This window comes from Halichoerus grypus, chromosome X, assembly GCF_964656455.1.
Source record: "Halichoerus grypus chromosome X, mHalGry1.hap1.1, whole genome shotgun sequence".
Lineage (NCBI taxonomy): Eukaryota > Metazoa > Chordata > Mammalia > Carnivora > Phocidae > Halichoerus > Halichoerus grypus.
The window spans coordinates 100,461,188-100,475,568 of record NC_135727.1 but is presented as its reverse complement, the minus strand read 5'-3'; positions in this window follow the sequence as shown (position 1 = coordinate 100,475,568).

The following is a 14,381-nucleotide window of genomic DNA, read 5'->3' as shown; positions in this document are numbered from 1 at the left end:
GGTCTTTGTTGTTCCATATGAATTTTAAAATTATTTGTTCTAGTTCTGTGAGAAATGCTGTAGGTATTTTGATAGGGATTGCATTAAATGTGTAGATTGCTTTGGGTAGCATGGTACTTCTTTCATTTGTTTTTGTTGTCTTCAATTTCGTTAATCAGTGTTTCATAATTTTCAGAGTACAGGTCTTTCATCTCTCCTTTTTTTTATGTTATGTTAGTCACCATACAGTACATCATTAGTTTTTGATGTAGTGTTCCATGATTCATTGTTTGCGTATAAAACCAGTGCTCCATGCAATACGTGCCCTCCTTAATACCCATCAGCAGGCTAACCCATGCCCCCACCCCCCTCCCCTCTAAAACCCTCAGTTTGTTTTCCAGAGTCCATAGTCTCTCATGGTTCGTCTCCCCCTCTGATTCCCCCCCCTTCATTTTTCCCTTCCTTCTCCTAATGTCCTCCATGCTATTCCTTATGTTCCATAAATAAGTGAAACCATACGATAATTGACTTTGTCTGCTTGACTTATTTCACATAGCATAATCTCCTCCAGTCCCATCCATGTTGATGCAAAAGTTGGGTATTCATCCTCTCTGATGGCTGAGTAATATTCCATTGTATATATGGACCACATCTTCTTTATCCATTCATCTGTTGAAGGGCATCTCGGCTCTTTCCACAGTTTGGCTATTGAGGACATTGCTGCTATGAACATTGGGGTGCATGTGGTCCTTCTTTTCACTACATCTGTATCTTTAGGGTAAATACCCAGTAGTGCAATTGCTGGGTCATAGGGTAGCTCTATTTTTAATTTTTTGAGGCAGCCCCACACTGTTTTCCAAAGTGTCTGTACCAACTTGCATTCCCACCAACCATGTAAGAGGTTTCCCCTTTCTCCACAACCTCTCCAACATTTGTTGTTTCTTGCCTTGTCAATGTTTGCCATTCTAACTGGTGTAAGGTTGTATCTCAATGTGGTTTTGATTTGAATTTCCCTGATGGCTAATGATGATGAACATTTTTTCATGTGTCTGTTAGCCATTTGTATGTCTTCTTTGGAGAAGTGTCTGTTCATGTCTTCTGCCCATTTTTTGACTTGATTATTTGTTTTTTGGGTATTGAGTTTGAGAAGTTCTTTATAGATCTTGGATATCAGCCCTATGTCTGTAGTGTCATTTGCAAATATCTTCTCCCATTCTGTGGGTTGCCTCTTTGTTTTGTTGACTGTTCCTTTGCTGTGCAGAAGCTTTTTATCTTTCATCTCCTTGATTACGTTTCTGCCTAGGTATTTTATTATTTTTGGTGCAATTGTAAGTGGGATTGTTTCCCTAATTTCTCTTTCTGCTTCTTCAGTATTAGTGTATAGAAATGCAATGGATTTCTGTATATAGATTTTGTATCCTGTGACCTTAACAGAATTAATTTATCATTTGTAGTAGTTTTTTGGTGGAGTCTCTAGGGTTTTCTGTAATACATGATTATTCTGCAAATAGTGAAAGTTTTACATCTTCTTTACCAGTTTGAATACCTTTTATCTCTTTTTGTTGTTTGATTGCTATGGCTAGGACTTCTAGTACTATGTTGAATATAAGTGGTGAGAGTGGACATTCTTGTCTTGTTCCTGATCCTAGAGGAAAAGCTCTCTGTTTTCCCCATTGAGTATGATGTTTGCTGTGGGTTTTTCATAGAGGGCCTTTATTATGTTGAGGTATATTCCCTCTAAACCTACCTTGTTGGAGGCATTTTATCATGAATGAATGTTGTACCTTGTCAGATGCTTTTTCTGCATCTATTGAAATGATCATATGGTTTTTATTGTTTCTCTTGTTGATGTGATGGATCACATTGATTGATTTGAAAATATTAAATGACACTTGGCATCCCAGGAATAAACCCCACTTAACTGTGGTGAATGACTTTTTTAATGCTTTGTTGGGTTTGATTTGTTGAGGATTTTTGCATCTATGTTCATTGGAGATAGTGGCCTGTAGTTATCTCTTTTTATAGTGTCTTTATCCTGTTTTGGTATCCGGATACTGCTGGCCTCATAGAATGAATTTGAAAGCTTTCCATCCTCTTCTATATTTTGGAATAGTTTGAGACAAATACATATTAACTCATCTTTAATTGTTTGATAGAAATCACCTGTGAAGCTGTCTCGTCCTGGACTTTTGTTTGTTGGCAGTTTTTTCATTATTGATTCAACTTCATTGCTGGTAATCAGTCTGTTCAAGTTTTCTATTTCTTCCTGATTCAGTTTTGGAAGGTTATATGTTTCTAGGATTGTAGCCATTTTTTTCTAGATTGTCCACTTTATTACCATATAATTTTTCATAATATTCTCTTATAATCCTTTATATTTCTGGGGTGTCAGTTGTTATTTCTCCTCTTTCATTTCTGATTTTGCTTATTTGGGTTGTCTTACTTTACTTTTGATGAGTCTGGCTAAAGGTTTATCAATTTTATTATTCTTTTCATAAAATGAACTCCTGGTTTTATTGATCTGTTCTATTTTTTTTTTTTTTTTTAGTTTCTTTTAAATTTATTTCTGCTTTGATCTTTATTATTTCCTTCCTTCTTCTGGTTTTGGGTTTTGTATGTTCGTATTTTTCTAACTCCTTTAGGTGTAAATTTAGGTTGTTTGAGATTTTTCTTGCTTCTTGATTTAGGCCTGTATTGCTATAAACTTCCCTTTTAGAATAGCTTTTGCTGAAATAGCTTTTGGACCATTGTATTTTCATTATCATTTGACTCCATGTATTTTTTTATTTCATTTTTGATTTCTTGATTGACTCATTCATTGTTTAGTAGCAAGTTATTTTAACTCCATGTATTTGCTTTCTTTCCAGATTTGTTCTTATGGTTGAATTCTAGTTTCATAGCATCATGGTCCAAAATGATGCATGGTATGACTTTGATCTTTTTTAACTTGTTGAAAATTGTTTGTTGGCCTAATATGTGATTTATTCTGGATAGTGTTCCATGTGCACTTGAGAAGAATGTATATTCTGCTGTTTTGGAATAGAAAATTCTGAATATATTTGTTAGATCCATCTGGTCCAATGTGTCATTCAAAGCCATTGTTTCCTTGTTGATTTTGTTTGGATAATCTATCCATTGATGTAAGTGGGGTGTTAATGTCCCCTACTATTATTGTATTAGTATCGATTACTTCGTATTTGTTTTTAGCTGTTTTATGTATTTGGTTGCTCCCATATTAGGAGTATAAATATGTACAATTGTTATGTCTTCTTGTTAGATTGTTCCCTTTATGATTATATAGTCTACTTCTTTGTCTCTTTTTTCAAAGTTTGTTTTGTCCGGTATATATATTGCTATCCCAGTTTTATCTTCACATTCATTTACATGACTAATGGTTTTCCATCCATTCATTTTTAATCTGCATGTGTCTTTAGGTCTGAAATGAGTCTCTTATAGGGATCATATAGATGGGTCTTGCTTTTGTATCCATTCTGTCACCCTATGTCTTTTGATTGAAGAGTTTAATTCATTTTCATTCAAAGTAATTTTTATTATTTTATTTTATTTATTTTAATTTTATTTATTTTATTTTTTAATTTAATTTTATTTTTAAATTTTATTTTATTTTACTTTATTTTATTATTTTATTTTATTATTTTATTTTATTTTATTTTATTTTATGTAATCTCTACATCCAGTGTAGATCACCCTAAGATCAAGAGTCACATGCTCAGTTGACTGATCCAAACTGGTGCCCCCAAAGTAATTATTTATAGTTATGTCTATTGTCATTTTGTTATTTGTTTTGTGGGGTTTTTGTAGTTCTAGTTTCCATTCTTCTCTGCTTTCTTCTTTCATAGTTTGCTGGCTTTCTTTAGTGATATACTTGGATTCCTTTCTCTTTATTTTTTGCTTATCTATGACTGGTTTTTGATTTGTGGTTACTCCTTATATTTCTGTGGTGTCAGTTGTTATTTCTCCTCTTTCATTTCTGATTTTGCTTTATATATTTTGGTTTGTATATAACATCTTATGCATATAATAGTCTATATTAAGCTGATGGTCACTTAAGTTTGAACCCACTTTTTACTCCTATCCACCCCCCCTGCCCACCCTGCATGTTTAGGTATATGGTGTCATACTTTACAACCTTTTATTTTGTGAGTCCCTTGAGTGATTTTTACAGATAATATTTATTTTTACTGTGTTTGTGTTTCCTACTTTTGTTACTGCTGCTTATGATCTTTGCTTTTCACACAAAGAGTCCTCTTTAACATTTCTTGTAGGGCTGGTTTAGTAGTCATAAATTTCTTTAGCTTTTGTTTGTCTCAGAAACTCTTTATCTCTCCTTCTACTCTGAATGATAGCCTTGCTGGATAGAGTATTCTTTGCTGCAGGTTTTTCTTTTTTTCTTCAGCACTTTGAATATATCATGACACTCCCTTCTGGCCTGCAATGTTTCTCCTAAAAAATCCACTGATAGCCTGTGGAGTTTCCCTTTTATGTCACTGTTTTCTCTTTCTGCTTTTAAAATTTTCTCTTACTACTTTTTGTCATTTTATTTACTCTGTGTCTCGATGTGGACTTCTCATGTTGATTTTGTTGGGGGCTCTCTGTGCCTGTTGGATCTAGATTTTTGTTTTCTTTTCCCCAGATTCAGGAAGTTTTTAGCTATTATTTCTACAGATAAATTTTCTGCCCCATTTTCTCTTTCTTCTCCTTTTGGGATCCTCATAATGCAATTGTTATTACACTTCATGGTGTCACTGAGTTCCCTAAGTCTGTTTTCATTTTTTATTATTTTTTCCCTCTGTCCTGTTCAGCTTGATTTCTTTTCATTACTCCGTCCTTCACATCACTGATCTGCCCTTCTGCTTCTTCTAGTTACTATTAACTCCCTCTAATGTATTTTTCACTTCATTTATTGAGTTGTTCATCTCTGATTGGTTCTTTTTTATGTTTTTTGTCTCTTTGTAAAGGGTCTCACTGAGGTCCTCCACTCTTTTCTCAAGTTCATTGAGTATCTTTATGACCATTGCTTTAAATTCTCTATCAGGCACATTACTTATGTCCATTTTGTTTACATCTCTAGCTGTGATTTTGTCTTATTTTTTTCATGTGGGACATATTCCTCTGTCTCCTCATTTTGTCTGTCTCTACCTGTTTCTGTGAGAAAAAACAGCTGTCTCCTGCTTTTGAGAGTAGTAGCCTTATGAAGAAGTCCTATAGTGCCCTGTAGTGCAGTGTCCCCTGTTCACCAGAACCTGGGACTTGAGGGGTGTCTCCAATGTGTGTTGCGTGTGCCTTGCTGTTGTGGCAGAACTTTTTTGTCTTTAGTCCAATCATCTACAAGGGCTCTCTTTGCCTGTTGTAGACAGGGTTTGGCCTCTGTGTTGTTTCTTGGCCAGTCTGGAGCCACCTTGGGCTTGAGTTGGATCAGACCAGCATTTGCTAGAGATCCAATAGCATGGAACTGCAAGAGAACACAGGGGTAGGGTGTGCGGTACAAGTAAGGTTTGCCCTGGTCCTCTGTGGAGGGGACCTGCAGTCTCAGAGACCAAAGCAGGCCGGCTTGGAGGGGTTGGATTTGCAGAAGTACATAGTGGTGGGACGGAGGCGTTAGCAAGATTTGCGGGGTCTCTTGTGTGAGGTGGCCACACAGGAGTTGGCGTTTTAGCAGGAGAATGTGGAGGCAGGGCCCATTGTTAGCAAATTAAGTAGGAATGTTGGCACAGAGTTGGTTCTGGTGAGTGTCCATGTGTTTGTGCTGTGACATGGTGCCAGCCAGCTCCTTGTTCCTGGAGAAGTCTCCCAGTGATCCCTGCCCCTCCAGTGTGTGCTGTGAGATTAGTAAGCTAATCTTCCTTACATAACCCAGGTGTTTTTCAAACTACTGCTTCTATGCTGTATCTCAGCAGGGCTGTCCTTGCGGTGTCTTTTTAAAGAGCAATGACTCCATTTCCTCTTGCCCTACCTGCTATCTTAGACCCAAGCCCACTGATCTTTAAGATTCCAGGTTTTAAGCCACACTGATTTTAAGAACTCATGAAATTTGGCTCCTCTGGTTTTCAAAGCCACATTTTATGGGTATTCTTCTTCCTGGTGTGAGAGCTTGTTTGTACCCTTCACACCTGCAGCATCCCTCCCATCGGTCTGTTTAGCTCCAGACTGCATCTCTGCCCTTCCTACCCTCTTCTCTGTTCTGTTCTCTACAGTTAGCTGTGGAGTTTGTTCTGCCAGTCTTTGAGTCATTTTCTGGGTTATTTATACTGATGTGACTGTTATCTAGTTGTATCTGTGGGATGAGGTGAGCTTTGGGTCCTCCTACTCTGCCATCTTCCCCACAAGACCCGTACATAATTTTTGAAGTTCATAATAATCTGTCACTCAATAAACAATTTTTTAGGAGCCACCAGAGGCTCTGTGCTCAGTTAGAGGGATGCCTACATGAAAACAAAAATAGTTCTTGTTAGAATGACAATGAAATTAATGATTAAGGCACTGAGTTTTGCAGCCCAGTGTTGCAGTATCCAGATTACTTCTTGATTCATGAAAACAATTCACTAATGTACACTAGGTAAAGTGAGGGACTAATCATTTTTTCATCCATCCACAAGAATGCAATCATCAGCTTGGCAGAGTCTTTCTCTGTCTCATTTGTGGCTGTATCTCCTGTGCCCAGAGACATACCTGGCTAAGAGTAACCATAATAAATATCTGTAGAAAGAAAGAATGAATTCTATTCTGAAATACTTCAGTTCATTCTGTATCAGAAACTTTTGACGGGTTCTATGACAACGTTTAAGATGGACATATGTGGTTGTACACTGGAGGGTAGGGGCATAGCCTCTAGATTCTCCAGCTGTGTGACCTAGGGGAAGTTTCATAACGTCGCTGACCTTCAGTTTGTGCATTTGTCATTTGCAGGTGGTAGCCATAAATCTCCTCCTCACAGAACTGGGTGCAGGTGAAATTATCTAATGTATGTTCAGTGCTTAGCATGATGCCTGGCCATGATAAACAGCCGTCCTTGGTTGTGACACTGTTCTCATCATTTAGTAACATTCAACTCATCTGAATTAATTCACATCTCTAAAACCATGTGAAGTTACCCTGGAAGATGAAAATTTCACATGATGTGATATCTGGGACAGAGCACAGTGCCTCAGGCGTAGTACATTACAACCTAATTCACTGCAATGACAACGAACCTCGGGAGCTTTGCCTTCCAGCATTGTCGCCCTGCAGCAGCCCCTGCTCCTGGCACATGTCTTGCAATCAGACAGGCAGCAGCAAGGTGTTCCCCTTTCCTAGGAAGCATGGATGAAAACAAAGGTTCTGGAATCTATGAGGGGTTGAAAAGAATGCCAATAAAGGTGTTCAGGGGCCCCTGCCTAGAGAGTAAGAAAAAACAAGTGAGCTCTGCAGAGAGCACCACAGGTGTTTTCACTTTATCACCATTCCTTGGGGACCTTCATCTCCCCAGACCTGAGCTGTCAATGAAAACCGAGAGGAGTGGTACAGCCACTTTGGAAAACAGTGTGGAGGTGCCTCAAAAAGTTAAAAATAGAGCTACCCTATGACCCAGCAATTGCACTACTGGGTGTTTACCCCAAAGACACAGATATAGTGAAAAGAAGGGCCATATGCACCCCAATGTTCATAGCAGCAATGTCCTCAATAGCCAAACTGTGGAAAGAGCCGAGATGCCCTTCAACAGACGAATGGATAAAGAAGATGTGGTCCATATATACAATGGAATATTACTCAGCCATCAGAAAGGATGAATACCCAACTTTTACATCAACATAGATGGGACTGGAGGAGATTATGCTAAGTGAAACAAGTCAAGCAGACAAAGTCAATTATCGTATGGTTTCACTTATTTGTAGAACATAAGGAATAGCATGGAGGACATTAGGAGAAGGAAGGGAAAAATGAAGGGGGGGAAATCGGAGGGAGAGATGAACCATGAGAGACTATGAACTCTGAGAAACAAACTGAGGGTTTTAGGGGGAGGGGGTTGGGAGGATGGGTTAGCCCGGTGATTGGGTATTAAGGAGGGCACGTACTGAAGGGAGCACTGGGTGTTATACTAAAACAATGAATCATGGAACACTACATCAAAAACTAATGATGTATGGTGACTAACATAACATAATAAAATTAAATTAAAAAAAAAAAAGCAAAAAGAAAACCGAGAGGAGAACATGTCCCTGTGAACGGGGAAAAGACATGGCTTTCCTGGCTGTCCCTAAGAAGAGATTAAATTAAATCTTTCTAGTGGAGCTGTATCTTCAGCTTGTTTCTGTAGGAAATAATGATTTCTAAATAAGTTTTAAAATTGATGTATATTTTACAGTAACTTTCTTAGAGTTTATAAGAACACATTTTTTGCAATACCATGAAGTGCTTGTGAAAGGCAAACCCACAGCAGAAGAAAGGATAGAAATAGGAGGATGTCACCCGCTGCCACGTTCCAGAGGTGCCTTCAGGAGACAGGACACAGCGCCTGCTCACGGAACGCTGCCCTTACACAGCTGAGGAGCTGCTCCCCGGACCTGAAGCTCCTCCTCCTCCCAGTCGTTAATTCTGCTGAGGGGAAATCCAGCGAGCTTCACTGGGAGCCCAACGTTAGGGGGATCAAGATCAGACACCTACTGAAAGGACAAAATAACTCCTCTGTTTTCTTCAGGCTCAGCTAACTCACAAATGGGTTTTGTGCCAGCGTTAGAAATCAGTTCTGATGCTGCGTGCAGATTAAAGTTCCCAGCACATGTTTTTACGAGTGGAAGCGTTAAGGCCAATGTCACGTTCCAATTCATGTTGTAGAGTTGCTATTTCACCTACCTTAATGTCCGGTGTGTAATTTTTAAAACTTCCTGAATTGCCATACTAAGTAAATGGCATGTAAGGTTTTAATGATAGATGCAGAAAGGTATGTTTCTACAATTCTGGGTGAAAGAATGTGCTGGGAACGTGTCTTCCACCTTCTTTTCTCCCAAGCTTGCCACTCACTTCTCCCAAATCCCTCACCTCACTGTGCTTGCCAAAGCCACAGGTGCATAAACCTCCCCCAGCTGCCCAGAGCTTGATCCACGTAGGAGACTAGGATACAGTTCATAACGAATATTAAAAGGGGCTAAGCTTGCTTTGCTTCTATTTATTCTTTCCTTTCTGAGTCACTCTTTGCACATTTGTTATGCACACACCGCTCACCAGGGTTCACCCTTGTGTCGTGCTGTTCCTCCCAATTCTGCATCCCTCCCATTGCACATTTACTGCCATCCAAGGCAGTCTTTTCTAAGTAGAAACACCATAATCTCTCTTCCTCTTCTCCAAATAAGATTTCTCCCATTTTGTGTCTTTTCTTCATTTGCCTGGTGTGGTAGGATTGTTATGTACAATGTTTTGAAAAAGCATCAGTGATTAATCACCCTCAGGTGTATTTGCAATGTAAAAGGAGGTTTGAGAGCTACAGCGATTTGCCCCAAACAAGGAGTTGAGAAATCCCAGGTACTAGATCTGTTAAATGGCAGGATTCCACCATATGATCTGGAAAGACATGAGTCGTATATATATTGGTGGAACTTTTAAGCTGTGTGTGTAACAACAGACTTCACTGAGGCCAACTATATTTGTAGTAGGCTATATGGGACATAGTTGCCCACAGTTCAAACTTATACCCACAAGGAATTTCACAGTGTTTTATAGTATATATAGTCTCATGACAAAAACTCTGTGATTGAAGAACAATGGGTTTTATATTTTTAGAAATCTAGTTTCAAAACCACAATATGAGTCTCTCTTTCAATTCTTTTAGTAAATCCTGTAGGAAAGGATAAAGCTACATTAAATAGAATTATTTAGCAGGATTAGAAATCAAATAAGGAAAGGATATAATCTTTTCGAGTGTCAGTTATTCTTCAAATTAATCTATAAATTGAAAAAGATTCCAGTGTAAATTCTAACAAATTATTTTTGTGGAGCTGTAAAGTTGAGTTAAAAATTAGGATGGAAAGTGCAGAACTCTAAAAGAACCAAGACATTCCTTTTTTTCCCCAAGATTTTATTTAAATTCAAGTTAGTTAACATATAGTGTACTGTTGGTTGCAGGAGTAGAATTTAGTGATTCATCACTTACATATAACATCCAGTGCTCATCACATGTGTCCTCCTTAATGCCTATCACCCATTTAGCCCATCCCCCCACCCATCTCCCCTCCAGCAATCCTCACTTTGTTCTCTGTATTAAGCAACTTTCATGGTTTACCTCCCTCTCTGGTTTTACCTTATTTTATTTTTCTTTCCCTTCCTCTATGTTCATCTATTTTGATTCTCAAATTCCACATGAATGAAATCATATTTCGCTTAGCATAATGCACACACCCACAGCTAACTCCTGCATTTGCACAAGTACACACCAAAAGCCAAGCCCCCCACAGCTGCTGGTAGGCCCAGATCTGGCCCTGACTCCTGTCACTGGCCTTTGCTGGCTGCACATACCTGCACCTAGCCACTGCAGTTGCACACTTGCACACTGCTGACCTCAACTCCCATCACTAACCTCCACTGCTGTGTGCTCACTGTCAGCTAGCCCCATTAGCCACACAAGTGCGTGCTGACAGCCAGGGTCCCCCACAGAGGCTCATGAGCCCGATCTGGTCACAACGTATATCACTGGCCTACACGGCTGTATGTGCCTGAGAGTAGAGCTTTAGTGTTCTCACCATATTAGCAACAGTATAATGGTAATTATGTGAGGTGAAGGATGTGTTAGCTAACCTTATTGTAGTAAATATTTTGCAACATGAACATGTATCAGATCATTACACTATATACCTTAAATTTATATAATATGTTAATTATATCTCAGTAAAGCCAAAAAATAATTTTATGGACCAGTGCTGTAGCTCAGTGCTTCTCATACTTAATGTACACATAGAACCACCTTGGGAATCTTGTTACAACTCAGATAAGCAGATTCTGATTCAGCAGTCCTGAAGTGATGTCTAAGAGCCTGCATTCCTAACAAGCTCCCAGGAGATGCCAGTGCTGTTGGTCCTCAGACCACACTTGGCATAACAAGCCTTCAGCCAGCCTCCCTGTCTCAGAGGTTGTATCAGAATTGAGAATTCTCTGAGCTGGAAAATTGAAAATAGAACAACCAGAGTGCAATCACTCATCCCTGTGTTGTCCAGGCAAGGAGATGAGAGCAAGAATCTGGGTGAAGTCTTGGGCAGAATATGGGAAATAGTAAAATTGAGAAATCATGGTTCAGGGACTGGAGGAGTTCAAAAGGAGCCTGGGTATAGATGTGAGACACAACAGGCAGGAGATGAGAATGGGTCAGAAGAGCAAGAGAGAACTGGAAGGAAGAATTTGGTCAAGGGCAATATAATGTGGCATTTCTAGTCCATGTTTTATTTGAACTCACTGCCAAATGGCAGATTTTTTGTGCTCCTGAGCAATGTGAAGCCCTCAAAATGTCTTTTTGATGGATATAACAAGAATTTGAGGAGGTAAAAGATAGTCTGATAATTGGGAAGGCACAGGTCCAGCCTGGCCACAACATACCAATCATTTTCTTTTCTGCTTGTTTCCTTGCCCACTACTACTATGCCACATTTGGGAAATTTTCTTTTGGAGAGTATCCAACCTGAAAGTATATTGGAAAAAATGGAATTATAAAAAAAAAATCCCAGGGTGCATGAAAATATATTTAATCATTTTTAGTTTAATGGAGCTAGAATAATTTCCAGTGTTTTCCTTGTCAAACACCTTACCATCTGTTTTGTTTATTTAGTTAATAGAAATTTCGAGGAGCATGTGAAAGTTGGTCATTTTCAGCAGTATTTTTGGGATAAACTTGAAGTATCCATGAGCAGGACTTTCCACTATTGCAATTTGGTGTCCAAAAGGAAATGACTATGTTCTGTCAAGGTCTCTTACAAGCACCATTGAAAGAGCATCTCACCTGTAAACTGTGTTCCCTGCTTGTAAATAAATATGTTGAAACAAACTGTTAAATGCGGTTCTTTTGCAGCCATCATAATCATTAGATGTTAGTGGATCAATGTTTCTGGTCCATTGATATGACCAAAATAAGAAAAAGAAAACAAATTAAAAAAACAGTATATTTTTAGTCTCCCAACTGAATTAGAGAAAAAAAAACACCTTTATTTCTCAAGTTTAAAAATGCTTTACAATGGTCCTATTTATAAGAAACTGCAGGTTGTTTCAGAGATAACTTACCATCTTGAAAGGAGAAATGAATTTTACTTTAGCTAAGCAATGTACATGGTTGCCATAAAAAGAAAAACCTTAACAAAAACGTCAACCCAGCACTACCATTTACTGTCTAAAATTTATGTCCTGCTTTGCTTTAAAGATTTATGTCTACGGCCATCCCACCCTGAGCGCGCCCGATCTCGTCTGATCTCGGATGCTTTAAAGATTTATTTGTTCATTTGAGAGTGCACGTGAGGGGAAGGACAGAGGGAGAGGGAGAGAAACAGACTCCCCACTGAGCATGGAGCCCTTGGCCAGGGCTGGATCCCATGACCCTGAGATCACTGCCTGAGCTATAGTCGAGTCCGACGCTCAACTGACTGAGCCACCCAGGCGCCCCTGTCCTGCTCTGCTTTAAACAATAATTTTCCCAGTAGTGATATTTATATTCTGGTATATCGCCCCTGTTATCATTTCTGTCTTTCCGTTGGGAAACAGATTTTGAGTGGTTTCATGATAGCAAAAATAAATGCAAATGAATCATGAAGATTCTTTAAATGATTCTTTAACCTTATTAAAGTAGTTGAGTCATTTTTGTTTCCCTCCCACTGGGGCAATAAAAATTTCAGTCAAATTATTTTCATTTCTCCTACCAGTTTCTGGATTGCTTAAACCTGAAGAAAACTTCAGACATTATTACCCTTTAAGGGTTTTAGAAACTGTTTGACCTTATGTGGGAAAGATGGATTTGTCATTGTCTCATATGATGGCTATAATCCTCTTCTACATAATAACACACCAAAGTATGGCAGGAGAAAATGACTGTTGAAACAGTCATTAGAATGACCATCCCAGGTTGCCTGGCTGGCTCAGTTGGTAGAGTGTGCAACTCTTGGTCTTGGGGTTGTGAATCTGAGCCCCACATTGGGTGTAGAGATGACTTAAAAATAAAATCTTGAAAAAAAAAAAAGACCATCCCCCTTAAAGTAACTAAAACCTTGAGCTGCCATTTTTTCTTCATATCTGATTACAGGCTTTTTTCTCCTTCTACCTGTCTGCAGTTCCCCTGAAGTGCATTCTTGTCATGAAATGCCCACTGAATTTAATTAACTGAACTTCATCAACTAACTGGAAATATTATTAAAGATTTATTACTTCTCAGCATCTTCAAGGATTTTCAGTCATACTGATTTGAGGACAACTCTAGAAGGGACCCTTTTGGGGTAGAAGTGTATCTTCAACCCATAACCAAGACAACAAACAAGTTTCAAATTCATATCCATATAATGATCAGGCTTATGAAAACAATGCCTATTTAGTGCAGTTTCCAGAGGATATTTGTTCCCCTAGGGATATATAAGCCTTGGACTTTAATATTTCATAAGTTATGAATGTTAGATCCTTAGCTCCTATGGAAGTAGTCCTTTAATTAATGTATCTGGTGCAAAGACAATGAATCTACCTTGGAAATTTGAAGTTTAATTCTACTCTGTTAATATAGTGTTTCTCACTTAAGGAATGAGAACATTTATAAAGTTAAATTGGAAAATTACCAGTATAATCTTGGGTTTGTAAGAAATCTATTAGTGTAACACTGCCTTTGGATGTTTAGATAGTTAATTTTAAATTTTTTTAAAGTAAGCTCCACGCCCAACATGGGGGCATGAATTCACAAACCCAAGACCAAGAGTTGCTAGAAACTATACTGTGCAAGGGAAAGTGGTCTTTTCTCTTCAAGACTTGTAATTGAATTGAATGGGCATATTATGATATTTGAGAATAAGGGCATCCACAAGAAATCATGCTGTGCTTCCCTCAGGCCAACAAATAGAGTAGCAGTGGATTCCAAGGGACAGTGCCTCCACCATCCACCATGTGAAAATGAATTCATTACCCCGAACATAAATTCTTTTTTTTTTTTAAAGATTTTATTTATTTATTTGACATAGAGAGACACAGAGAGAGAGGGAACACAAGCAGGGGGAGTGGGAGAGGAAGCAGGCTCTCCGTGGAGCAGGGAGCCGGATGTGGGGCTCGATCCCAGGACCCTGGGATCATGACCTGAGCCGAAGGCAGACGCTTAATGACTGAGCCACCCAGGTGCCCCGCCCAAATGTAAATTCTTAATCTGTTTTCTGCCAGCCAGCTAAGAGTTTAAATGAAAATCTGAC